Source organism: Anser cygnoides, chromosome 1 (assembly GCF_040182565.1).
Source record: "Anser cygnoides isolate HZ-2024a breed goose chromosome 1, Taihu_goose_T2T_genome, whole genome shotgun sequence".
NCBI classification, from domain to species: Eukaryota; Metazoa; Chordata; class Aves; order Anseriformes; family Anatidae; genus Anser; species Anser cygnoides.
Window position 1 is genome coordinate 114,189,151 of NC_089873.1, and position 25,111 is coordinate 114,214,261.

The window sequence follows — 25,111 nt, forward strand, 5'->3', positions numbered from 1 at the left end:
TTCTCATTTCGTAATGGTCTAGAAAGCTAATGATAATTTTATTGTTTGATGTTTTGTTATAGACAATGATTTTTTGGTGTTTTTTTATGAAGATCAGGGATTGGATTCTTTAATGAAAAACATATGCAGTAACTTAAGCTTAGTAAGCTAAGACTGTCTCTGTGTCCTACAAAACTATGCTAAATCCTTTGATTTATGTATGGTATTTTGAACCACGCAATACAATTATCTTACCCATTCTCGAGATACCAGAGAGAGAGAGAGAAAGGCTTTAGAGTTTATACATCAAATAAACTCAAATATTTCACTTGCAAGTATGAGCAAACCTTCCCTCGTTGCATTATTGTTGGGGAGATTTGAAAGCTTTCCTTCTAAGTGTGACAAAAATGTTAACTAATTACCACAGTAACCACACTCCATTCACTTGTCCATACTACTTTTACCATAAAGGCATAAACTCCACAGGACTGAAGACTTACGGTCTAAGGTAGACTAAGGGTAGGGTCTGCGCAGGGTGTGAAAGCTCACTAACCATGATCATTATTGCACAGAAAATACGGTAGGATTATATTACGAGTTATCTGTTCAAGTGAGTTCATTAACCTGATGAAGAGGTGCATATGTATCAATGCAAATTTTTTTCTGGCACAACTTCAGGATATTCACTTTAAAAGCTGTGCATGTGGCATGCTTAGCGTATATGCATTTTTTTCTGATAAAAGCTGGCTGGATTCCACAGTTCAGTTTAATCTGTAGGATATATATATATATATATTTTTTTTCTGGCATAGAAATCCAACCAGATTTTTATGACATTATCTTCCCGAACGGAAATGCTTCCTCTTTTTGTCTCTATCAAAATATATGTAAGTAAGTGTTAAGTTTACTGATCCTTACAGAAAATTACAGATTACAGAAAATTGGTGCAGAAGAAAAAAATAACAGAGTAAGTGACTTGAGTCAAAAATGTCTGAGGGAACAACAGTAAATATTCTATAATTATTCAATGTGAAAAAAAAAAATAAAAAATCCACCCTCTACCCAATTCTTTAAAAATTGCAAATGTACCTATAATCAGAGCAGAATAAAAATGCTGACTGCAGTAGGAAATGCATGAAACCAGGGTTACTACAAATTACTACACATCCAAACTTTAACTTCACTGGTAAAAAATTTCAGCTCACAGAGTCCCATTTAGGAGTGTGGCAGTGCCGTTTGTCACTTGTGGTACATTCTTCCTGATTTTTAGGCTTGGTCCAAAGCTCATTAAAATCGATCAGAGTTTCCCTGCTTACACCCACTTTGGCACAAACCGTGTTTGAAGCTATCCCTGACAGTAGTGACACCAAAGGGGGAAGGCATTTGCACTACCCACTCTGCATGTTTCTGTGTATTTTGTTGAACCTTAGGAAGCAAGCAAGGACTTTTTGTTGCTTCTGTCTACAAAGTTAGTGTTCCTAACTATCTACGCTCAGGAATAATGATAATAATAGTCTAATAAATCCTCCCTTACTGTGGTTCACATCTCAAGACTTCAGAGAAACTGGCGGGGGCTCTGGCCGAAACCTAGCAGAGCACTTAAAAGTGAAAATTAACGATGTGCTAAGGTTTCACTGAGGCAATATGACTTAGAAGATGCTTAAAATTAGGAGAGCCCTTAACCACAGTGTTGCAAAGCGCTGTTGTGCCGAGGTGGAGAACATGGGTGCACGAGGCTATGTGCCGACTGCTCTGGTTCCTGTGAGCTCCTCTGTCATTTCAGGAGTGCACGCTGGGGATCTGGGAGGAATAACTCACTGCTGGCGACCTTGCCTTTCAGGACACGTCACCATGAGGGGCCTCGGCAGTGCCTGGCAGCCCGGCCGTATTTCCACTGTGATGGCAGCGTGGGCAGCATCGCCCCATCTCTGGGAAACCCGGGGCCGTGCAATGCACCCACTGCACCGCACTCGAACCCCTCTTTGATGTCTTTTTTCTTTTCTTTTTTTTTCCTCCTTTCTTTAAGTCCTGCTTTAGAACGTGGTAAATTTCTAATGTTTGAAAAGCAATTGTCACACGGCGGTGCATGTGAGAGGAAACAGCACAGACCACCCGAGTCCAATCCTTTATGTGGACATTTAATCTCCTCCACCGACATCAAAGCCCTCACTCTGACATCCAATTGCATTTCCTCATGTGAGGCTTCTAGTTTGTTCTCTCTCCCCTCTCCCCCCTACTCTTTCTCCAGCCATTTGGTCTGCTTAAGACTACTACCCAAAGGGATGATATCTTTTTTTTTTTTTTTCGTGTCTTCCTTCCTTCCGCCTCCCCAAACGGCAACCACCCTGTATATTTGCAGCAGTTTCAGACTGTCGTTTTCTTTTTGATTTTTTTCTCCTCCTCTCACAGTCAGCCATCACACAGCACAAGGGAAAATGAACCCCTGGAGGGACACAGGGAGCTGGGGACCCTGTCCGGCTCCCCGGCTGGCGGGGCTGCATGGGCAGCCCTGCTGTTTGTGTTTGGAGATACACCCACGCACCCCGCGGTTGAAAGGCAGAGATGAAAAGCCTCTGAAATTGAAATGGGCTGGGCTTCAGCACTTCAAAAGCATCGCACTGCTTGCTCTTTGGGGTGGGGAGCTGCCACACCAGGCTGGGGGGAGGTCTGCCGCAGGGCCCCTGTACAGGACCGGGGATGGGGAGGACATCGTGACACCCAGCAGCACCGGCCAAAATATCTCCAGCTTCAGAAATGGAGGGGATGTTTCCTTCAAAGAACCTCTTAAAAAAATCTGAATGCAGTTTCTGTTCACAAAAGGAATACTTTTCCACCTTGCAACCAGCTTTGTATTCCAGTAGCTTTAGTGCACTGTCACTGTGCTACTGCAATGTGCAATATCCAGGTATGTGAAATGGAAATGAAGCATCTCTCCTCACATTCACTTCTTGTATCTGCAATGGGAGTAGCTGATAAAGTAGGTGAGATACAGCAACATGGAATTCAGTCTCCTAGGGTATGACTTCCTCTTGCATGATATATGACTCTTCGTGGCACTTGTGTTCCATAATTGCAAATGAAAAATAGATGGCATTGCGCCTAGGTGTTCTCTGCACCCAAACTCAGACAAGCACTCATTACCTATATGTATGCATACATACACACATATATATATGGATGTGCACACACCCAGAAAGACAGAAAAAGAGAAACCGAAGACTATAACACTGCAAAATTTCTAGAAAGATTACGAGAAAAGAAATGCCATACAAGCCTGAGCTCCCCACTGGTTTCATATGAAGTGTAGCACTCAACAAAAAATGCAAGATATGGGTTTGATATTATAAAAACTTCTGTATGAAAGCAAACTCAGAGAAATTACTCATGCCAGTAAATTACTTGCAGGCCCAGGAGCTGGATGAATAAAAAAGCAGACACTTTGCTACCACCACAACATCTAACTCTGGAGTCACAAACACAAAGACCACTGTCCATCTCGGCAGTGCAGCATCATTTCACAGCCAGGGCTGCAGTCGCAGGCATTGTTTTTCCAGAGAAACGAGTGCTGCGTTAACCTGTTTGCTAACTACTACAAACAGAAGTTTTCTCAGCTACAGGCTGCAAGCATTACTGTTGTGTATATGCGTATAAAGGCCGGATCCCTAAAAGGCAAACAGCAAATATGGGACCTACTTTCCTTTTGATCTACGCTCAGGATCAGAAAGAAGAGAAAATTTTGCCCTTGATACACCAAGTAGGAGAATGAATAACACATCAAGGAAAGTGCTTCTGAATTGTTTTTCCCCAACTGTGGCAATACATGTGCTCAAACTCCTTTTGAAGTAAAATCAGAAAGCAGCTCTGGCGTGTGGTAAGGCAGCGGGTGCGCGCGCTGGGCCACACCAGAGGCTGATCGGGGGCAGAGGTGGTTTTGCCTTTCCACATCTCATGGTTGCAGAAAGCCACCCACGCCTGCCAGCACCCGCTCTGTCAGCACACTGAACGCAGACAGAGGTGCTGTAATTCCCTCGTGTCACACCGGACCCGACGTGTAGTAATTCAGTCCCTGGTAAGAACGAGGCAGGAGGATGAAGAGCGGGGCAGGGACACCAGCTGCAGCAATGCTGATGGACACCGGCTCCCTCTGCATGCAAACAGTCCTATGAGTGTGCTAGCAAGAGTGTTAGTGATAACCTTTGCGTGGATGCCTTCTCCATTTCATATCTCCCTAAACTGTGTTCAGTAGTCCTAACACTGAAAACTTCTAAATTCTCAGCAAAAGCTAAGCTGCACTGTGTGCTTCAGCTTGGCCAAGAAAAATCCGACTTTACAAGTAGCCACCATTATTTCTAAAGGAGAGCTCACTCAAAATCGTAATACCTTAGAGAGGTAACAAAGTTGCTCCCAGGCGAAGAAAGTTGGTCTTCTTGGTGTCTGTGTGCAGCAGGATGCAGAAAAAGCAGGAAACACCCCCAGTTCTCAAATCATGGAAAAACTCTGAACGGAGCTGAAGATGATTTTTTTCCAGTGAAAGATGGTATTTCAGGAGAATGAACACCACTTCATGAATTTGAATAAAATTTGCATATAGATTCAGTCCAGAAAAATGGGGAAATTGTTTTGAAGTGGTTAATTTCATTTTGACATTTTCTAAATGGGATTTTTTAAATGTCACTAAGGTATTCTTAAAATGAATACTTTGACTCTTTATTTTGATAATTTTTGTTTGTTTGTTTGTTTGAAGACGTCTACATTAAAAAAAAAAAAAAAAAGAAAGAAAAAGTTATAAAAGACTGGTAAACCAAATCCAAAATGAAACATTTACATTCAGGTCGAACTAAAATATTTTTCACTGCCTTAAACTAATATTTTTTAGGTTTTTCATTTTGCTACAGTGCATTCTCTCCTGTTAGCTATTTTTTTTTTTTTTTTTAACGTGGAAGTTAACCCCAAAATTCATAAGCTATCCACCTGTTTGGGATGAATGCCTTCAGTTGTGCTACAGTTCAGTGAGGTGGAGAGTTTACAGCAGGCCTGGCTGTTTCCTCCTGCATCGTGTGACCTGGACCTTGAGAGGGGATGAGAAAAAATCCTGCCTTTAATCCTGCCCCATGCTCTCAATAAATCCATGCATGGTGTATTACTCAGCCCAGGAACTAGCCCCCTTAAGAGGAAGCATTATTAATTTATACCATAAATGAGTTTAAAGGCGTCAATATAAAGCTGAGGAATGACAGCGTGGCAGACAATATTTATGTACAACAGAACACTATGAGTTCACACTTATAATTTTGAACACATGGTCAAGATGTCTGCTTTAGTAACACAGACAGAATGTATTTATAAATATGACTTAAGTAAGACTGATGAATGAGGGAAACTATTCCATCTTTTATGGAAACAAAAATGCTCCTGCATTTTTCTGTTCTGACTTGGGACTACTCAGCCCCACCACCCCACAGTCACCTACTAAGATGCCTTCTAGGCAAGGGAAAGGGACGTCAGTGATTTCACACATGTATAGTTTTGTAGGCATATGGTCTTTGGCTCTTTAAACCTCCCACTGTGGGGCTACCAGCACCTAGCTCTAGTGCTCGGTTGGGCTGCACATGTTGTGACCGAAACAATAATGATGAACATTTTTACTGTGTCTCATTTATACACAGTGCTCCAGTAGCTCTTTAATCTGGGAGGTGTAACACTCTGGCTGTGTTCGCAGTAGCAAGTCAGGCTGGGCAGCAGCAGTAGGTCTGCAGACAGAAACTGGTGGTGCTATAGACCTGACAAATACTCTACTTGTGTTTCAGAGTATTCACCTGAGGTTAGACTTGAGGCTAGCTTAGACCCTGCTTTTCAGTTGTGCTTCAGCAGAAAGGGACCCAGCCCATGCTCGCTGAGACCACCCCATGATACGCACCAGAGCATGGTGGGGGACAACAGGGAGATGCCCTTCAGACGTGCAATCCTGATCACACTAAAATACCAATGAGGACCCACCCTTGCTCACCAGCAAACATTACAGGAGATGAAAGCTGTCTTTTGGGGACGCAATCAGTTTTGCCTTTGGAACCTTTTAAGCAAGTTGGAAGTGGATCAACATTGCCCCAGGTGCTGAGCACACCATCTGATTGACCATCACCTCTCCCTTAGGCCCTTGCTGCAACCTGAAAAGACAAATCCCTCTTTCTCCTGTTAGAGTACATATTTTGTATAAGCATTTGGAGGTCTTGCAGCTCATTGACAATGCTTTCAGATGGGGAGCCACTCCGCTTACACATCAACCCCTGAATGCAAAAGGCAGCCAGGATTGTACGCTGTCTCAAAATAACATGATATGACTTAAATGGAGGATTGATGTAAAACATTATGATGTGCTGCATATTCAGTAATGGAAAACATCCTGGAAACTGATGAAGGAAAAGGTCATTCGCATACTGCTGAAATCCCTCAAGAATCTTAAGGCTGTGCTGGGTGCATTGATGGATATGCACTAATGACCATGCAAAGATGCGGTCTAAGGCTGACCACCAGCCCTCAGACCTCGCTGCAAAATTATTGACAGCTATATTGCTTATTCTTGTAGCGGTTAGGAAATGAAATGCCTTTCTCTAATCAAGTAATTGCATTAAGCAACTGCTGGGAACATTTTGCTGCTCTTGTTTAATAGCCTAGAAGTCAAGTGTATTTCATATTTGTTAACTGTCAGTAGTAGTTTTGTTCACATTTATTTTTGAACTAAAACAACACTGTTACTGCGTCTGCCCTTTCAAGTAAAAGTTGTTTTTTTTTGAAGTCAACTAGTAAACACATGCAAGTGAAAAGTTTGGACAATCTTCAGCAAGTCTGCAAGAAGGAACCAGACAAAGGAAGTTCTGGGTGGAATTAAACGCTGAACCAGTGAATCTGGAATAATAATAGTAATAATAATAATAATAAAAGATACAAAAACAAACCAAACAAAACAAGCCAGTTATAATTGAAGCCATGCAATTCCTGGCAGGCTTTGCACAACCAAGAATTGTTATTGTCTCTCTTTCCTCCACTGCCCACAGCCACCGGTGCAGCGGTTGCAGCACAGCTGACCACTGTGGTTGGAAGGAGTCACGACAGTGCTGCCCTTCTGGAGCACCACCAGGGGACTTTTGGTCTCAGCAAGACTGTGGGCTTGGGCGATGGATGTCAGTGTTACCAAGACGGAAGCCACTGTCCTGCTCCAGCCCATGGCACCCTTGAAGGCTCCCTTGAGCTGCAAAGCCCCGTGCTGCACCTGCCTCGTGGTCAGCCCTCCCTGGGTGCCGAAACTGCTGATCCTCTGTGTTGCCAGCAGAACCTTGAGGGTTGTCTGTGAGCTGTCTGCTTCCCTGAGGTGACAGACACTAGTGTTAGCTATATGGTAGCTCTTGGATAACCCCAAAATCAAGACCAATAGACCCTCTTACATGCGAGACATCTGTACTTCTCTATGGCTTGGGGTGGATGTGCAAAGCTTCCAAAGTTTCCTAGGCTTTCCTGGGAGTGTAAAATCCTGGGCACTGCTCCCAGGGTGGTTTGGGGCTCCTGTCCACCACTTCAACTCCCTGCTTGAGGATCACCAAGGCTGCCTGCAAGGTCTGGCCCCAGCCTGCCACACATCTGTCTGCTTTGGTAATGTGCTGCTCTTCTTGCCAGTAATGATACAACTATTTTAACTGGAAGAGAGGTCAGTAATAGTGCTATAACCCCAAATGACAGAAGACAAGATACTTGTCAAAGACAAGGGTGCAGAGATTTGTGGAGCAGCACCAGCATCTTCTGCTGCCCTTAGGAGTTCACCCAGCTCTAGCAGTGACCTACTTGGAGGTGTTTGGTTTGTAAAATGACTGAAAAGGCACACCACAAGGTAGTTGTTAGTTATTGGTATTATATGCTCAACTCATCATCAGGATTGTACATTCCTTTACAGATGTGACATGAAGTAACTACTGGCAATCAAAGTAGGAGCAGGATGAAGTTAGGATGCAAAATGGGGGCCAATAAAGATGTTCAGTGATGTCATGACACTCAGCTGCCCTTTCCACATTCCCTGGTGAGCAATGCTGAGGCTTGACAGTGCTTCAACACAGTGGCCTTCATGCTGATACGTGGGGAAAATTGGCACTGTGAGCTGGTCCTTTGACCAAATATCAAACCTGCAAAAAGCCTAAGTCATCACACAAAACGGACAAGGAAATGCACACTCTTATATCTGCCAAAAGTAGAAATAACCCAGAAGCCCTGCTGACAGTCCTTGCTTGTGTTCTTATCTCCTCACTGCATGAGTTTGTCTAATTTTCTCCTAAGCGAGAAAGGCAGGAAAAAAGTGTTTTGGGAACAATTAAAAATTACCCCATAGCCCCTGCATTATTATTCTGCCTTCTTATTTAACAATTGCAAAACCTGGTGTTCTTCCTGAACTCCATTTTCAGCACATATCTTGAGGGAGCCTTACAGCTTTTTAATTTTGTTTTCTACTCAAGTACTCTATATTTGCTGGCTCTGATGTTTTCTTTTATGAAATTGCCCAGCTGCTCCAGTGTCCCTTCTACAGATCAAGATGCGGAATTTAAGGCTCAACTTGGAATGCACAGTGAAAATGTAGTACAGCTGATCTTTGCTAAAAATACACTCTTCCAATACACATTATTTAGTATGTGTTTTCTAAAGGTTATTTGTTGTTGTTATTGTTGTCATTGGTTTTTAAGCTAAGATTCTGTCCCAAGCAAGGAATTATTTGGGAATTCTTATCCAGCAAGGCAATTTGGTTTGTAAGGAGTCCAGTTGAGCAATTACTCCCGTAAATTCACCAGCTAAGATGCAGTTTTGGGCGCTGGCACAGCTACACCCATGAAACCTTGCCTGTTCTATACCCAACCGGATATAGAGAAACAGCTTTTGGAGCATTTTTCCTGGTCACAGCTGGGGAGCTTCTGTGTTTGCGTTCAACATCCGAGGAGAAAAATACCTACTTTGTTTTTTCACCAAACTGTCAAATATGTTTTCTGCACTCAAAAGAACTCTCAAGACTCTTGGAGGTGAGATGGGGAGGAAAGTCACAGGTCTAAGAGCACAGTAAGTAGAATGACAATTCATATTATACTAAAAGTAATCGTGTAAAACTGATCATTTCCATAGCTCTCAGCCTGTGTGCTAAACATGCTACAGCTGGGGATCAGTGATCAATTAAAACACTTACTCAGTTGCTGCTGGCCAACAATCGCCAGCTCCAGCAACTTTCTCCTGTGTGACTTTAAAGCACTTTTGTGGCAATCACGTCAGGCTGATGGGTCTGGAGCAGCGGCCACCCAGCAGACAAAGCTGCAGGCAGACACCTCCCGTGCTGGCAGGCAGCTTGCTGCAGAGGCGGAGGCCGCGGACGTTTGGTTGCTACAGAATCCCGAGGGCTTTTCTAAAATGTGCTGGCGGCTATTTCAAAATGGAGATTTCATATTTTTTGACGAAATTTAGGCAAAATCATGGAGGGAAATGCAGCCAATCCCATTACGTGGGCAACCATGGAGTATCTAATTCCACCCATGAAACCAACCATGAAATGTTCTTGCTGTGCTATTCCTAGCAGAGAACAAAAGCTCTCTATTACCGCTTAAAAAACCACTCAGCTGAGTGAGTGCTCAGGTCTCAGCTTCTTGTATTATGGAGATGTTTGGCTGGCAAAGAAAGCTCAGGGTCCTTTTAGCTTGTGTATCCTTGGGAGTACAAGCCTCTGTCTTTGTTACAAACAACATAGAAGAGACTCCTAGGTGAAAAAAAGATTTCTACACAATTTTTGTTTTTAAAGAGGGGAAGATTGCGCAGAATGTTTACTATGCATTCAGTGATTCCAGTTTTGTAAAGACTGAGACATTTCTAAGAAAACATTCACAGCAAGTCCAGGAGCGTAAGCAAATCCACTGGCAGGGAAGTCAGAGAGCAGCTTATGCTGAAAGATGACAGACAGAGAGGGATTTTGAGGAGAAGATGCAATTCCATAAACCGAGCTCTGTTTCTAACCCTTTTGCTAACAGCTGATTCCAGCTCCTTGGACCAACCAAGAAAGAGAGAAAGAAAAGATGAAAAGAGGAAATATAGGAAAAGGAAATGAAAAGAGCTTTATTAGTAAGGTTCTTCTCCTGCCTGACCCAATTATCAGATTTTGCATTTAAGTTTAAGACAGTAGATCAAACAACAAGAGCCACTTTGTACTTTTGCCAGGAGACCATATGATATCTCTCAGTGACTCTCCTGCATGCCAGGAATAAGAAACTGTGCCTCTAAGTTAGTTTGTCTTACATATGGTGCAATGTGCAAAAAATAGCAAAATTCATAAATGACTACACTCATGGATGATGTCCAGGATTTATGGCACTTTATCAGCTGGGGTGGGGGGAGAAGAAGGAAAAGAAAAATCTAATTATAAGTTTCCACAAATAAGCTAAAAAGGAATGAGAACTGAAAGAAAGTCCAAAGGTTGGTGTCATGCTAAGTTAGCAAAAGCAATCCATTACAGTTATTTTGAACAATCAGTTTACAACGTTCAGATCCAAATCTTCTCTGGATATTTTGATTTTTTTTTTGCAGAGACTAACAATCTGTTATAGAAATTAATCCAAAAACACCCAGGACAAAGCACAGCTATAGCACTGTGATACCTTGCCTGCATCTTCACCTTTATCTAGGCTGTGGCATTTCAGGGTCTGGGCATTTTAAGGGCTCAGTGGCATTCATGCACTGAATGAGACAAGAGATGCCATGAAAGGTGTGTGTCCTCTTCATCTCCTTTCGGCAGTGCTTTGGGTATTACTGGTAAGCACTGGAGCCCCTTCCATTCTGCACTGCAGGGGTAGAGCTCGTTCCTCTGCCGTGATGTCTGGCAGTTCATAAAATAACATATGTTGCTTTCACTTGTGCAAACAAAAGCAAAGAACTGTAAGTTAACTGTGCTTAAGTGTATCCCTTTAAACAAAAACAGAGGCAAATGTTTCTGAGAGGTTTTATATTAGGCTCTTCTGAAGATGGAGTTACTCGCTTACCTCCCACAAGAAATGCACTTGATTTTAATACCAGTACTTATTTTTCACCAGCTGATTCTGACACTTTGGCACATTTGTTTCTAAGTTATTTTTAGTTTTGATGCATTTCATTAACAACTATGTTTCTGAGCGTAGTACCAGCTTTGTTTTCAGGAGACAACCATATTCTTGAATTTATTATTCCCTTTGGGCTGGAAGCCACTTCTAATGGACTGTATTATTATACACCACATTCCTCAGTAGGAAACATCTAGTCCAAACTTGGCCGTCTTGGTCCTAAACTTGTTCCACAGCTAGCCTTTTTGGAAACAGAGACTAGGACTTTCTGTCCTCCTATTTTGCCTACATAGTCTCAGCAGAGTCTAAACATATTGTTTCTTTGCTTTTTAACTAAGATAACTGAGCCTTCTCAATTTTGTAATTTCCCTTTGCACAGATTATGTACACAAGTAGGTATGTACAGCACTTTGTTTTAACTATTCCACACATATTCCGGAGATCTTTGTATTCTATTTTGTCCTCTTCTTGGTGACCAGAAAAGACTCTGCATGTGCTCTGCATGTCGGAAGGGAAAGCATGAAAGAGATCTCTAAAATCATAAATAGGGTGAAGGAGGTGAGGGCAACAACTATTCACTATTTCTCACAGTACAAAAACAAAAAAAAATATCAGGTAACATTTCTGTAATGAGCTCAGGAAGGACTTTTTCACACAGCTTATAATTAAATTGTGGAACTTATGCCACAGGATGCTGTAGAAGCCAAATTATAAATTAATTCACAGGGGTTTAAACATGTTCACAAAGAACATGCCTTACTGTCTACTAAGCACAATAGTCTACATGCAATTTCCAGACCAGGAAATCCCTACACTGCTGACAGCTAGAAGCTGTGAAAGGCCATGAGTGCCAAGGCTTACACACCTCTCTTAAGCCCATGCTTCTGATCAGAGTTGGAGACAAGATGAACCTTGTGTCATCCCTACATGCCCATTTTTACAACTTTGGGCAGTGAAGAAGGGACAAGACAGATGTGACAAACTGAACAAGACAACCTCTCATGTCTTAGCTTTTAGAGTCTCTGCTCTTTAGAGTCTGAGTTTGCCCAAGGAAAGTGAACCTGTCTTTCCCTTTTCAGTAATGAAAAAGTCTGCCTCTGCACATTGGGCTTTGCATGAACTCTTTCAGTTTTCCCCTCAGTGGAGCAAAGACTATCATCACATCACAGTAGGGAAACCTCCCCCTTAGCTCACATCACCAAATTAACGAGCAGAAGTTTGGTCTACCAGTGACCAATCTTGAAGAAATCTTCTGGAGGGTCCTTAGCACCTCTTGGCAGATTGCCTGGCACAACCTTGAGGGGACATAGCACGTGGGCTCTGGTGGCTGGGACAGGGGGGATGCCCCTGTGAGGAGAGGTGATGTTCACAGCTATAGCTCCCTGCCCCACCATGGCCTAGCTGAGCCGGAAGCAGATGTCTGGGGGAAGGTGTGGGCATGCATGTGTGACAGCATTGCAGTTCACTCCCCTGAAACCAAGCACAGCTCTACAGCTGAGATCCAGGAGCTGACGTCTAAGGACGAAGGCCCCCTGAATGTCCTGGAGAGCTGTTCCTCTTCGTTCACCCCGTGGGTACCACTGGCCCAATACCGTGGCTATTACTTCACTGTCAGTATGATGGACTGATAACTAACAACGTCTGATTCTTTGCAAGTCAATATGGATTATAGCTCTTTGATCCCAACCTGCTCTGTTTAGTTTCCACCACATCCATAGTGGCATCAACACTGACGTGGGTCTGGGAAGGAAATAATTTTTCTTGGAAAGATTTTGGCTAGTCCATGACAGCTTCTTGTGTTGCAGAGTTTTGTGTTTCTTGGTTAAAAGCATGCTCATCATTTGCTATTTTTTTTCTTCATAAGCCACGTTTGAATAAGGAAACACAAATATATAAAAAACAGCTGTTGAAATGTAATTAAAGAACAGACGGGGCCTTCTGCCAGGTCTTCTGAGAGAAATGAGAGCTTGCTCATTACTTGAACCCTCCTCTGTACCACGCCCAAGCGCTGGGATGCCTCGCTACTGAAAGCAATCTCTGCCTGCCTAGTGGGAATAGACAAAAGCAGTTACACAGCGTGTGTTAGCAGCACTCCTGTCATGTGACTGACTTCAGCTTGATCAAAGGAGAAGTAAATTACATTTTCATTTTTATTAAACAACCAGGCTATTTTCTTCCAAAGTAAATATTTAGGAATCAATTCCATAAAGGAAGCCGTACAGTGCTCTCTCTATGCTGTTTGATACTTTGCAGTGACTTCAGAGCTGCAGAGAGCAAAGCTGTTCTGAAACAGCATGAAATGTCCCACGATACCTGGAGAAGTGAGGATGGCTGGCATTTTGCTATGCCATAAAGCCCATTCTGGGGCGATTTACCATGGAAATGTTCCTGTGCTTGTGGACAGCTTTTTCTTTGAATCCCGTATCTCTATGAAGTCTTTGGCTGACAGCAGGTAACTGTGCTGGACTACTAGAGGAGTGGATTCAGATAACCCCAGTAGGTGCCTGGTGCCCTTTGAGAGGCCTGAAGGAGTCCAGCATGTCCACATGGTGACAGCAAACCTCCTTCAGGACCCACAGGGGACCCATGCCACTGGGGAAGCCATGTCAAGCAGCAACTGGAGGCCAACTGGAAAACCCCAGGGCATCTCAAATGGCACCAGGTGTCCATGTGCAATGGAACTGAGACCCCGGTGGCATTAGGAAATATTTATTTAGAGACACCCATCCCCAAAAGTAACTTGTAACCCTGTCAGCCCATGTAAGAAGAATGCAAGATTCAGCTTTTATTGAATTGGACAAGGCGTAGTCACTGATAGCCACACATCACTGCCAGCTTACCAGAACAGAGACTTTTGCCTACAGCTCAAGGATCAAGGGAATTAAGGCTAGTCTTAAGAAAGATCAGAATGTAATTTGCAGAATCATTGAAAAGAAATCTGAATGAAATAGCATATGCCTGAACTGCGTATTACGGACACAGGAGCAGGGTTCAGATACCGTGGGGAGAAAATAGGCTTATCCAAATTATGAAAGTGGCAGAGAACTTGCATGAAACTTTTTCTAAATATATCTCACAAGCTATCTGTGGAACAACTTTCTGCAAGAATCCCCGATCCTCTTTTGGTCAAAGCAAAATAACTGAGAGGGAAAATCAGTGCTGCAACATCTCAAGATTGTTTTGCTTTTATAGCAGCACAACACAAAGTTTTATGTTCTATATAACACACACATGTATGTTTGTCTATTGACAGATGCTGTACATTTCTCCTATCTGCTGCATATCCAAAACTCTTGGCTATTACATTCAATGCACTAAACTTGAAAAGGCCAAGAAAATTAAAAACAAAAAACAAGGTGTTTTTTGGAAACAATAACCCCTCCAAAGAGAAAGGGCTGAAATTCAAAATGAAGCAATCTGGAATTTTATTTCTGTTTAACGTTGTCTTCCAAGCTTACCTCTAATATTCCAGAGGGAACAGTTTTTCTCATGACTGATGGAAACTTAAATCTCCTCAAAGGAAGGGTTTCCCTTCCAGAAATTTAAAACTTAAAAAAAAAAAAGCATCAGACAACACAACACTATGCCAAAGAACAGAATTTTCCAAAGATTTGGATGGAATAATCACTTTGTTTTACATGGCAGACAAAATCTCCACTGAAAAGAAAACACAAAGATGTGGAAAATACAGAAATTGGACTTACAGGTTTAAGAGTCAACCACTGTATCTGCAGGGTTGGAAAGCAAGAATTATCCATATGCTAATAAATGAAGACAAAAAATTGAGAGTGAAATGTGAGTATTTCAGAAACTTTCGGATTAAATGTAGCCAAGAGGGTAAACAAAAGAATGCAGGTGTCATTATAAAGATGCAAATGTGAATTTTGGTGGAAATTATTGACTGTCAACTCACTAGACTACACAGTAGCAATGTCATCCTTTCAACACCATTTTCAAAATACACTTCATAGGTGGCTCTTCCTTTTACTTAAAACCTCATGAGTTTACAATTAAAGGTAAGAGCTAGATCCTCAGGTAGGACAAGTCAACGCATTCCCACCCTAGTAGCTGATATAGAGAACAATTTCATTCTGCCTTGTTCAGGTGAAGGTGGAAAACATGTTCAACCTCTCCCAGTCACCAGGAAATCCAGATTTAATAGCAGAGGCACAGGTTTAATAGCAGAGGCACAGATTTAATAGCAGAGGCACAGCTTCCAGGAGCAGCAGGGATGCTCTATCCCTTACAATTTTTAGTCTCCATGGAAAGGTTTGTGATAAGCTTTAGGCTTGATAATCACAAGCATAAATATTGCTCTTTTACAACAAGACTAAATTTTACTGCTTAGGCACCTTGTAACAGCCTTAGCATGCATGTACATAGGGAAAATGAGAACCTATTCCCCTAGGGCTGCAGTTCTTGTACTAAAAGATGCACCACAAAACTTCAGCCTGTCGCTTTTCAGTCTTCCCATGAAAAGATAGTTTGCCTACAGCTAAGAGACAGCAACCACATAAAAACTAAAAATACCTTCTTAGCCCTGCCTTTGTATTCGCTGCTGTGAGAGTGTGCTAATATTGATTTATTCAGAGCCAAATACAGATCCTTTCTCTTATAGAGTGAATTCTCAGTAAACCTTTAAGTATTCTGCAAACAAGGCAAGCATCATTATCTCTACTTTACACATGGGAAATTGAGTTATAGGAAGGGGGATCTTGTGTGCTCAAAGTCATCCACTGATTGATTAAAACCAGACTATCTGTGAATATGTGCTATTCAACAGTAGCAGAACTTGATCCTTTAGAGCATGTTTTCAGGAATGTTACTTACGCAGGCAAGAAAAGAAAATCATTATGGGCTCACTCCTGTGAGGTGCTGGGCTCTCTGACTCCAGCCCTGAGCAGAGCTTGAGAACAAGCCTGACTTTGAGTGAGTCGTCCCGTTGACTTCTGTGAGATATAATAACGTGCTGAAAGTTAAACATGTGCTTAAACATGTGCTTTTGCAGGACTGAGCCTTTATGAGTCACCAGTGTACTGCCACACACTCTGCAGATTGAGATAAACCTACTTCAAACCACGGCAAGCTCACTTGATGGATATATGGGCTGGAGCGATCCTAGCGATTGCTCAATGAATAAACACGTCCAAAATGTCAGGACCTTAAGCTGCACACAATTCCCATTCAGAGACTTCTCCAGCCTACAAAGTAAAAGTAATTTCGTTTTCATCATTGCTGCCCCCCTTGTCAAATGCTTCGAGATCTGAAACCACGAAGAAGAACAAGAATTTTAAGGGAAAACGTGTGAAATTCGCCTCTGAGGTTGCTCAGTTAGTCCGCTCTTTCTGAGGGCTTGGAGCTCCCGTTTTGTTTGTGCCACAGACACAGAGCTTAAATTAGGTTTCTTCCGGCGCAGATGTGCTAGAAGGGGGAGAAGGGGGCAGGAAACTCAGCCCCTCCTGTGTATTTATTCAGACCAGACATCATCTACCCTCTGGAGGCGATTTGGAGAGCTAGGTGAGGACAGAGCTATGCCGGCCGAATGAGCACCTGCAGCCCTGAGTCTCCAGAAGCCGGCCTGGGGACCCGCTGGCTGGGCACCAGCCTTGGGGAGGTGGGGGAGATGCTTTTGGAGGAGCCGAGCCCCAGCCCTAAGGGAGCACAGGCACGGCTCTGGCACACTCGCAGCTCTCCAGCAGCAAGTGCTGACACCATTATGAGTGCGCACAGGCTCCCCCCAGCACGGGTGCCACCGCTCACTCTGCTGTTTATCTGGCATCTGACTTAAATGCTCTTAACCATCAGCAGGCTCACATGTGCAGCAGGGAGGGTGGGGAGGGGGCTGTGATGAAGGAGAGGTTTTGCTTCATTTGCTTGTCCTGGGGCAGCAAAGTGGCACAATATTTAAACAGGGGACAGCAGCAAGTGTCTTTGATTCCTCACCTCCCACAGCATGAGGCTAAGGTGCACAGCACAAAACGACCCTGATAAGCAGTGAAGGAAGCACATAATTCTATGCCACTGAGGAGTCTTTTCTGCTCAAAGTGTGTGCCTTGAAATGATGCTGGCTACCAGCTGGTAGCTCACGCAGAGCCTCAGATTTCAGGTTGAAAAGGCCTGGCTACAGAGACAGCTTGCTGCAAGCCAGCCACAACGCATTCATAGAAAGGAGAAGGAAAAAAAAAAAGTAGAATGAGAAGAAAAAGCCTAAAGAGAGGAAAAATTTACAGGCGTAGCTTTGTACCAACATAGTTTATTTGCTCTGCTGGCTTGTAAGTACAAGCAAGCTCTGTGCAGAAGTCTGCTCTGGTCCATGGAAAGCCTCCTCCGGGCACCACATCCAGAGGGAGAGATCTGAAAGCAAGCACAGGCTTATTACAGCCGGCATGAGGGAGACAGGGAAACCATGGTGTGCCCGAATACCTCGGCAGCTGTATCATGGGTGCAGGCACCTTTTTCTCCTCCCGCCCCCAGCCCTCAGAGAAGGTGCTCGCAACTGGTAGTAGATGCTGAACTTTGGTGTGTGCATGGCTCCCAGGCTGGCTGCTTTGCACCTCATCTCTTTTTGCTCTGTTTTTTCCCAGGGAAGTGGGACGAGGCCCAGCTGGGTCTGTGTGGGGTGCACCACCACGTGAAGAGCCCACCAAAGCCAGCCCAGCCTGCCTCGTGGCTGCGCTCATGTCCCTGCAAGCTCTTGGGGGCTCCCAGAAGGAAAAAAAAAATAAAAAATACAGCAACACGGAAAGCAGCCCTCATCTAAAGCTGCTGCTAAACCTCAGGCATGCAGGGGCTGCAGAGAGAAGGGGGGGGGGGGGGGGGGGGGGGGGGGGGGGGGAGTGGAGGTTGAAATTGCTGCCATCTAGTTCATAGGCTTTGAGGTCAAGCTGCCCAAGGCAGGCATTTCAGTCACTACCAGGGGTTTTCCAAAACGCTCGAGGCAGCCGTGAGCTCAGCCTGCCCCGCAGTGCCATGAAACCACACGTGCCCACTCAGCCCGCCTTGCTGAGGTTACCCGCTCTGGACACGAGTGCCGGCAGCTGACGCCGAGCACCCCTGCTCTCAGCCGTCCCACCACGACCCCAGCAGGGTCTGCGAGGTGACACCTCCCACGCGACACCCCCGTGCCACAAACCCTCTCTGTTTCGCTCGGGGGGTTGTAAATGCTGCGCTTTGTCAGGCCCATAAACCAGGAGGCGCTGATTTGATGTCCCAGGAATGTGCTTTGGATACAGGTCAATATAAATATTTATTCCTCAATGTGGAAGCTCAGGTTAGGGGCTGATGCCTTCCAAAAAAAAGACCGAGCCCAGACTTCCAGCCTGGCTGGTGCGTCGCTGCCGGCTGATGACCAGAGAGGGGGGATTACCTTTGGAAACTCCCACACCAGAGGAGGGAATCCCCATGCTATTTCTTCGAAAGAGGTGACTCTAGAAAAGATTGGGGGACCCAGTTCAGCCAAGAATGTGTGTCTTTTAACAGCAAGCTGAAAATTTCTGCTGGCTCCCGCCCTCCAAACAAATCAAAACTAAACCAAACCCAAGCAAGGAGTGCTTCCATTCAGACACATGCTGCAACCACTGCTCCATTTTGCTTATAAAACCATGAATTTTGACAGAATTTTGCTCTTGATTTAATCTTCCCACCACACTTAGGATGTTTACTTTCTGGTTTGTCAGTGTCTTGCTGGTCTTCAGCCTGTATCAGCACCCATGGAAGAACCCCTTACGTGAGCCCAAGCTGAAGACCTTCTTTCTGGATCTTTTCTTGCTTCCTCTAAAACTGGCACTGTCTTCCACCACTAAGTGCTACTTGACAGAGATTACACTGCATTTTCCATGCTAGCAAAAAGAAAAATCATATCCACAGTCTTCAGGAGACTTTTCTACAGTTTCCTAGAGAATGAGTAGGTAGGACTCTAGTTAGGCATTTTGAAACCAGGGTTTTGAGTAGAGCTTCAGTGAGATCCGTGCACAGTACCTGCCCAGGCTTGTAAAGGACCACTTGTTAAAGTCAGTGTCAGGGGATAACAGAAACGTGCAGTACATCTGATTCCTGAACTGCCTCTGTGAAGCTCAGCAGCTCCTGGAGCAGCACAGGGAGGTGCTGGATGGGAAAGCCACTTTCAGAGCTGTGAGAGGGGAACAGCCTTCAGGGAGCACTGGGGCCACTTCTTGGTCCTGAGCTCGGGCCAGATTTCAGTATGACTGGCATGCAATCTTAAGGACATGCAATGAAGAAGAGCAGAAAAACAACCACTTTACAGAAGATTTGGGGTTTGCTTGCTTAATATAATAATTTAATCATAATGAAGTGTAGCTCTGCATCAGCACAACCATTCAGTTTCTGTTCTCCAAAGCCAGGTCACTCTGTGAGGTTCCTGCTCTAGTGCTTGGATGTGGAAAGCAAAGCTTTTTGGACAACAAATGACTGCCTCGCAAGGAACACTGTGTGCAGTACATGTGCAGGCACTCGGACAAAAATGCAAATACAACTCTACAGTCTCCAGCTATTCCGGTCTGTAATAATTGCCAGCAAATAACTCCATTTAGTGAAAACAAAAAAGATGCTGCTGCTGAAGAAATTCTGTTAACAAGTTTGTAAAATCACTTGCTTTTTTGCACAACCAAGATTAACATCTATGTGACCCATATGCAGACAGACCCCTGCTCCTCTGCCCTGGCTTGGGGCTGGTTGGACATGAACCCAAGAAGAGTTGAGGGGCATCCTCAGCTCCTTCTCTCAGTGGGATGCACAGTGTCAGGCCCTGTTAACGTCATCCTCAGGTTCCCCAAGAAGGGAAGAGCCATGGGGTTGTGCAGTGGCAGCTCTCAGCAGGGCTCTGCAATCTGTTGAGATCTGTGTACCCCAGAGAGCTTGGGAGCAACCTTTTTTTCAGGATAAATGCAAAGACGGCATTATGTTCCTTTAGGGCTGAAATAAGAGGAGCCCAGAGCCAACAGAGGAGGGACTATAGGAGATGGAGCAATAGCACCGTGCTGCAAAGAAAAAAAAAAACAAAACCACAAGATCTTTCAGCACCAGTGGGGCTCAGAGGGGCTTGGAGCCACCATCAAAGAAACCATCGTCTGTTTGATTCTTGCTGCGTTCAGGGAAAGAAGGCTTCGCATGGTGTTTGTAAACAAACAGGATTACAGCAAACAAATAACTGGCTCCCACACCAGCATCTACTCCTGGCAGAAACCCGCTCAAGGCCCCCAGCTGCAGTCCTCCCTGCTTGGTTCAGGAAGAAGGAAAGGTGTCACACCTTTGCACGGTAAGCAAGGTGAGCTCAGTCCTGTTCAGCAAGGGCGATCCTTAGCAGGTGACATGCTACGGAGATTGAGGTCCTTCTCAGAAAAGAAGCTGCCTGTGCATCACCCTCCTTACCCACCATCAGAACCTCATGCAGAGTCCTTTCGCAACCCATAAATCTGCATTAAAATGTTGATCAGAGGTGTCCAGAAAGAAGCCCAACGAAAAGCTAAATATTTCCATCCCATGCACGCGGCTCTCCTTACGTACTCCTCTGCTCATGGCAAGGCTGGCAAAGAAGGCAGGCTAACTTTAATAAGTCAGGGCATCCAGCAGTTGTCAGACAGGGACCCTTAGCTGGAAACCTTCTCCTGCCAGCATTTAATTCAGGAAGCAGTTATTTTGAGCGATCCACCTCTCTCTAACTGCTGGATATCATGTAGGGAAAAAGGTTGCAGCTAAGGGAGAGGGATCTAACTCCTAACAACATGGTAAGCTTGACCTGGAAAGCAAGTGGAGCTTCAGCCAAAATGTAGTTCTGGTGTATATGAGGAAAAGCTAAGTAAATGCCACTAATTTCCTGTACAAAGGAAGGTGCATCCAAAAGCCTTTAATCATTTTCAGAAGTGTTAAGAAAGCTTTATCTACTCTCATTAAGCACAAAAGTATCTTTTTATTTTTATAAATACAAAGAAAATTCAAAACATCTGGAGTCTAAAGTAATTCTTTAGCTCAGAATGTTTTGAGTATGAAATCCATAAGCTTTACAAAATTCACCCTGTGCTACTCACTGAGATGGACTGATCAAGGAAATCCAGATGACTCAGACTTCTTTCTCTCCTTCAAAAGAAATGGCTGGCCACAAAAAATCTTCTGTTTTCTATGGACAGGCACAACTGGTTGGTCGGTCTCCCTGGTAGCCAGTAGGCTATTGATATATATACACTGTAGTCACCCTGCTAATGAGCTTGTGCTAATGGAAGTACATTTTGAGTCTGGTTTATGAGATCATATCGCAAAACGCAAGGGTAAATGGAAAGCACCAAAAGTTTTCAGATAACTCAGCGATTATCTTAATAAGCCTCTGCTGTTGGCTTTCTTTAAACATGTCTCAGACTTTGTATAAGAACTTCAGTGCAATCAGAATGTGAACTTAGAGTGCACAAGTTGTTTCAGTCTAATTTCTTCTTCTGGATACTCTCAATGGACATCAGGACAAGGCAGCTTTTTTCACTTTCAACAAGCAGTGTAAATTCATTCCTTAGTTACCCAACAGTTATCTCCGTTGTAAATAGGATTGGCATGGGGGGAAAATCTAAAGCTATTATAGGATAAGAAAATAAATAAAACAACTAGGCAGTTGTTGGGTCAGCACAGCTATCTCATACTTACATTACTGGAGTAAACATGGTAATTTCAGACTGTACTTTGTAAAAAAATGACTGATTCCTCAAATGGCTACTGCAATAATCTCAATGTGGACATCTAAATAAATGTAAGTTTAAGCTGTATCTCTTCTTATTACAATGTCAAAATGAAAAGACTGGCTACCAGTCAACTATGAAAATTGTTTAAAGAAATGTGTGCTGAAAATACAGAGTTTCCAGAGTGGTGTGGTTATTGCTGCAGTCCACCACAGGTAATACACAGATATTCCTAACAGACTAGGCATTTTTACAGTACATTGATTAATTGATAGTAAATCCATTCCTTCATTCTAGGGTTTCCTAAAAGTAGCATATTGAAAGCGATAACGATGTGTTTATGAGGATTCAGATAATACGACTTTTTGATTTGTTATATGCTCCATTGCTAGAAATGCTGACATCTTACAAATAGTTTTAAACTTCCTTTGATCTAAAAAAAATCTTACCATTTCCATCATGAAATAAAAGTTTTGGTTTGTTCTGCAACATTTCAACAATAGGAAGTGCAGAGAAATGGTTTTCTAACTGTGCAAATGAGCCTAATGCACTAAGCTGACATTACTAAGTTGATCTCGCTATTTTTGTTGCTGTTTGCACAACTCGGGATGGGGAGCTTTCGCCAGGGTTTCAAGCAGAGGTGCCAAACCCATAGACGCAGACTGTTCTCCTGGTGGATCCAGTTCTCCCCACATGGGAAGTTCTGAGGAGCTCACGTGAAATCCCTGCATCATGGAAGCTGCAGCCCAGTTCTGGAGGCACGAGAATTATTTTCATGTCAGATAAGCATTTTGTGAAACATGGACGACAAAAATGCTGACAGCTCACTCATCATTTACTAGTGACACTCCTGTGGATGGCAGCTGCTCTGTGAAAGCAGAGGAATAAAGTACCCAGACAAGATGCTTTCTAGGACTGCTGGCACTGAGAGAGACACATTTCCAGTGTCACTTTCTTGTTTTTAAAAACACACTGTCCAAAGCGTAACCAAAGTTGCATACTGACAGCAATTCTGCAGTTCAAAAGGCATTAATCCAAAAGATAGTAGCCAGTAATGAGGGGACAAAAGTCGGAAAGCCAAGCAGTGGACAGAGATAGGTTTCCTGGAAGAACATTGATAGGAACTGGCAAGTTTTCACTGCCTAGTTATGCTCCTCGGGTCTTAGTTCTCCAACTCTACCGCCTTGCTATGGCTTCTTTCTGAAGTAGTAGTGGAAGTGAGTCAATTATGGAGTGATTTAGATAATTAACTACTTTCCTAGAACTAAGGAGGAACTGTCAGCCTCTGGAATCCCATGCATTTTGCCTGCAGGGTAGAAGAGGTAGATAAGATGAGAGAGAAAGAAGGTGGACCAATCTTCAAGGGTATTGTGTCTTTGCCAAACTTTTCCTTTTTTTAAAAGCCAGGGGAAAACGCTGGTAAAAATCCTTATGATCATCCTATTTAAATCCCATTTTCTAGCATATCACAGCTTTCACAGCTGAAAGAACAATTACACATGCAACTTGCTGAAGAGCATCGTAGACTTGATTCAAATTTAGGAAAGTCGGTGGACTCTCATGACCTCTAAGGGGCAGGGCAAAAGTCCGAGAGCAAGATGGTAGCCCAGGGACGGCAGTGTATGGAAACTAAACAGTCAGCAATCCCAACCTACAGTCTCAGATTCCCCTGCCATGCTGTTGTAGAGCAATTTGTCTGGGTGCAAAGCTTAGGGTGGGATTCATCTCACCTAATTTTAGCTTTGTCTTGTCTAAGCCAGTCTAAACTATGCTCCCTTTATAGTCACTGGAGGTTAGAAAGGCACTGCCAGAGGGTGATTCAACCTGCTTATCTTAGAGACTTATCTTGTGCTGGGAACAAACCCTATATGGAGGTGCCTCTCTCCCCTCCTCTCCCCCCATGAACTAGAGAAGAGAGAACAGACTAACTTGAGCTGGATGCCTGACTTGTAGATAGTTAGGTGAGATGAGCCTCATCCCCTTACATCTCACGTCTTTATAAGTCTCTCAGAGCAGCAGTCACCTTTTCCTGTGCATTTTTGGAACCTGCAATCTTCTGGCACGCTGATCTGGAGCCCAACTTCCAGATATGCAGGACTGACCTAAATCTGAAATAGTTATTATCCTATCATACATGCAAGGGATTTTTGTTGTTGTTAGTTTTGTTTGTTTCAGCAGCTGTACAAACTGATCTAACAGTGTTAGTATAATGACTACAGGACATTTGTTTTCTGACCTTCTCTTCCTAAGGCCTAACTTCATTACAGTGATTACAGCTACCACTAAACCAATAACAACTTCTCAACCAGTAGGCAATGTAATAAATTCCCCTAAAACTTCCAAAGCAATTGCACAAGGCTTTAGATATGAACCTTCCATTAGAGTCAATGGGAACTGCATGGCTAATGCTCCACACACTTCTTTGGAAATGTGTGTCCTAATTATTTTTCCAGTCTGCAAAAGTAGTTACTGCACCCAAGTTTAATATTAAAAAGAATGAAATGTCAACGGGCTGAGGTGTATCCTAGGTTATATGCACAATGCCAAAATGGCAGAGATCTATATCTAATTCAGGGAATATATACATAGATCCCATTTTAGACCTTTTGGAGCAGTGAGACAGCTGGTAGTGAAATCACTGGTACACATGCAAGTGAGTCAGAGAGGAGAAAGAGTAATGGAAGACTCCCACAAGTGGGAAACTCAGTAGATCTAGACACAACTATGCCAAAACAATTTGCAATTGCACATAGTTAAGCCATGATTTGCACTTTGATGATGAGTGAACAAGAAGGGAAAAAGCTGCCTGTAAGAAATGACTCATCCATTTCTTTTTCTTGAAAAAAAAGAAGAAAAAAACCACCCTTGTGAAAAAGTGCTGCTGCATGACATCACCAACACTAGGAATATACATGAATACTTTTCTTGTAAGTGACAGGGTCACAGCTCTGCTGTTATCTGCACCCAAAGCCTTACAGCCAACTCAGGGGGGAACTGGTGAACTGGTGGATGCTGAACTCCAGGCACATCCTATTTATGGCACATGGATGGACATGGAAATAATGGAGGGCCTAATTTGGTATGTTGACATACCTGAGAAAAAATCCAACCTTCCATTTTTATTTTTTATTTTTTTTAACATGTATGGAAAGAATCTAAGATGTTCAGGAAATCCTTCTCAGCTTTACTTTGGACAATGTTTCTGTCCTAAATAGTCTTAGAGCCTTGGAAAAGTGCAGAGGCAAAAGCTTATATTCCTCTTGAAAGCACGAGTAGCATTTTAGAGAGTAACTACGAAGCCAGGAGTGTGTGTCCCACACAGAAACAGAAGAACTGACAAGTTCATCTTGAAAT

General features: G+C 43.5%; 1 protein-coding gene and 1 long non-coding RNA gene across 5 annotated transcripts in view; both read right to left on the reverse strand.

Annotated features, from left to right (window-relative positions):
* Positions 1-25,111, reverse strand: part of RUNX1 (RUNX family transcription factor 1) — a 164,348-nt gene that overhangs the window by 102,209 nt on the left and 37,028 nt on the right. The window contains exon 1 of one of the 4 annotated variants that reach the window (XM_066978540.1): positions 4,360-4,695. The exons of the other annotated variants lie outside the window; for them this stretch is intronic. The gene's annotated coding sequence lies outside the window, so the exon portion shown is untranslated. Of the gene's footprint in view, positions 1-4,359; positions 4,696-25,111 lie in introns of those variants that run through there. 4 annotated transcript variants of the gene reach the window in all.
* Positions 4,897-25,111, reverse strand: part of LOC136786516 (uncharacterized) — a 41,493-nt gene continuing 21,278 nt past the window's right edge. Inside the window, exon 3 of the long non-coding RNA XR_010825385.1 lies at positions 4,897-17,435. This is a non-coding gene — a long non-coding RNA (uncharacterized lncRNA). The remainder of the gene's footprint in view (positions 17,436-25,111) is intronic.